Consider the following 3,049-nt stretch of genomic DNA (forward strand, 5'->3'; position numbering starts at 1 on the left):
AATATAAGCCGACAAGGCTACATACATCTAGCCATAAACACATGTCTACGAGCCTCTAAGGAGAGTATGTTATATCATATAGGTGGGATAGGACCCCTCCATGCCCATAAGTATGTACACAAAAGAATAAATACCAAAAGTTGTAGCTCCAAATGAAATGGAGCTCCGCTATGTAGTCCCTGAGTAATAAAGCTATGGATCAAGCTTATCTCCCTGGACACCTACGGGCATGACGCAGCGTCCACAAACAAAAGGACGTCAGTACGAAGCATGTACTGAGTATGTAAAGCATGAGCAACATCATTATGAAAGCATAATAGACAACATAAGAAATAGCATAGGATGGGAGATAGTAGTATCATCATCATAAACACTTACTTGATTTTCATAGGGACTTTCCATTTCTAATGTGTGATTGTGTACATACATCCGTATCCGTATCCGTACTCATTTACATTTCATATCCATAATCATATTCATATACATATCCATATTAATATACATATTCTTATTCATATACATATCATTTACATATACATATGATTATTCATATACATGTCATTTAGATAGCATACCCAACCATGAGGGTTCGGTGTTTCACGTACTCGACCATGGCTAGGCTCGGTGATTATACATATCTGGCCCTACCAAGGCTCAGGGTTATCCATACCCAACTGCAGTGGTGCGCGCGCAATATATATTCTACCCGGCCATATAAGCTCAGGGTTTCATAATAGTCATACATAGACACATATACATAAAATCTCATAAGCATCTTTAGCATCATTACTATCGTCGTTCATTACATATATCCTTAGAGGATTACTCATCATATAAGGAATTTGGTACAATCGTAACATATCGAGAGTCATGAGCTTCGTAGCTTTTTAAAGATAGAATCATTTGGAGGACATTATAGGCTCATGAAAGGATAGGTGTATAGCCAAAGAACCATGCCTTATTGAAAGAAGGGTTAGCCTTACATACCTTTCCGTTCAACTATTCTATCGCTTGAACATTCTCCTTCAATGCTCACGTTTCTACCGTTATTAAAGTATTTACTAACATTAGAAAATCGATAGCTTTGCATACCAAACTTTTAGCTAGAGAAATTTGGGCAGCATCTCCTTTGTTTATACAACTTCCTCCATATCATACATCAACTCCCAAACATATATAACAACATTCACAACATCATAACAATAGTTTTCATTTACCTACATTGTCCGTATTGCTCAATTCACTTCAAATCATCCATATCTATGGTCATAGCACACTATTACATTCATTCATATACAATGTCTATCCCATGTTCTTAATGTCATTTATATCATGATTTGTGACACCTTGGAAAAACCGCCGTACATGTACAGTGAATAGGCTAACAGAGGACGCGGCGTATACGATGTTTTGGACGAGTAAGAGAGAGTATTAGATGACCCTCAATGAGGTTTTAAAGGCATACAATGCAAGGGGAGAAAGTTGCTAAGGAAAGCGAATCATACGTTGTGTATCGGATAGGAATTTCGAACAACGAGACCTTGATGGCATAATGATGTCTTAGAGAAGTGTGATGATGTCCCTAATATTGATATTGAGGTGATAAACAAGTTCCAAGAAGGTTCCATAAGGATCGGAGATCAAACGAGTCGACGAAAACAAGTTCCGGAGAACTGGACAATATACGGCCAGACATACTGGCCGTATAATATATACAAACCGTATGTCCAGTCTGTAGATCTAGCCCAGAACACCAAGGTTCACTGGACCAAATATACGGTCCCAACATACGGTCAGTAAATATTAAACGGACCGTATGTTGGTCCGTATAAAGATGGTCGGCCAGTTTTGTATTTTTAATATAAGGGACCCTTTCATTTCATTTTTCATTCCATTCATTCTCCACTCTTCCAGAACCATCTAGAAAACTCTCCACTCTTCCACTACAATAGAAATCAAAGTAAAACTAAGATCATCAACACCAAGTTCATGAAAACAAGAGTGTGAAACCCAAGTAAAGCTCATCTTCTTCAAAGAAAACCAAAAGAGGTGAGATAGGGTTTTGTTGCTAGAGGAGAAACTCCACTCAAGACTTGTTCAACCATCATCCAAGGTAAGTTTCATGACCATTTTATGGTGTTTAAGGTATTGAAAGGTTAAGATACCCGAATTGTAGAAGAGCATAGCAAATGGGTCATTCAAGAGTGAATAGTGTCATGAATGAGTGGTAGTTGAATGGAATCATGAATGTACTAGTGTTGTGAGTATGAATACTCTATAAATGATATGTAGACCGTGAGATAAGTGTGATACACGGGAAAATACGATAGCGAACATATAACAATAAATGTGAAGAAATTGGAGAAAAAATGGTGGAATGTGGTAAATGTGGACGAATGACGATTATTAATACGATATGGTGAGTATTATGATGCATGTTTGGGAGTTGAAATAAAACATGGGAAACGTAGTGGAAACAAAGGAAATGCTGTCCAATTTTCCCTAGAAATAGTAGCGTGTTCTTATCGTCGATTGACTAACGTTAGTATAAATTCTCTCTTGAAGGTAGAGACGTGTCATCAAAGGAGGACGAGCAAGCAATAGACTAGCTAAATGACAAAGGTATGTAAGGCTAGTCCCTTCTTTCTAAGGCATGAATCCCATGCTATGATATTCCTTCCTTCTTCATGATTTTCCCCTACGTATCAGAAACTATGAGTCTATGATTATAAAGAGCATCACAAGATAAAGAAAAGAGACATGTTACTAGTATGATGAGGTTGGTAATGAATCTAAGTCTAGAAGTCATAAAGCTCATGATATGATATTCCTACGAAGTTAATGATCCTTATATGATTCCTATGATAGTATTTTCCTTACCTCTCATGACTTTCCTACTTTCCGGAAAACTAAGAGTCTATGTTCATGAATAGACATAAGGGATAAGATAAGAGGCATGTTACGAATGTGGTAATGACGATGAAGAGTCTATGTCTAAAGATACTAAGGCCTACAATATCATAGTTCCACAAGGCTAATGATCCTCCAT

The 3,049-nt window shown here is 37.3% G+C and overlaps 1 pseudogene; it reads right to left on the reverse strand.

Annotated features, from left to right (window-relative positions):
• Positions 1-2,461, reverse strand: part of LOC132624235 (ATP synthase subunit beta, chloroplastic-like) — a 14,043-nt pseudogene extending 11,582 nt beyond the window's left edge.
• Positions 2,462-3,049: the final 588 nt, after the last annotated feature.

The sequence above is a fragment of the Lycium barbarum genome, chromosome 12 (genome assembly GCF_019175385.1).
Source record: "Lycium barbarum isolate Lr01 chromosome 12, ASM1917538v2, whole genome shotgun sequence".
Classification (NCBI taxonomy): domain Eukaryota; kingdom Viridiplantae; phylum Streptophyta; class Magnoliopsida; order Solanales; family Solanaceae; genus Lycium; species Lycium barbarum.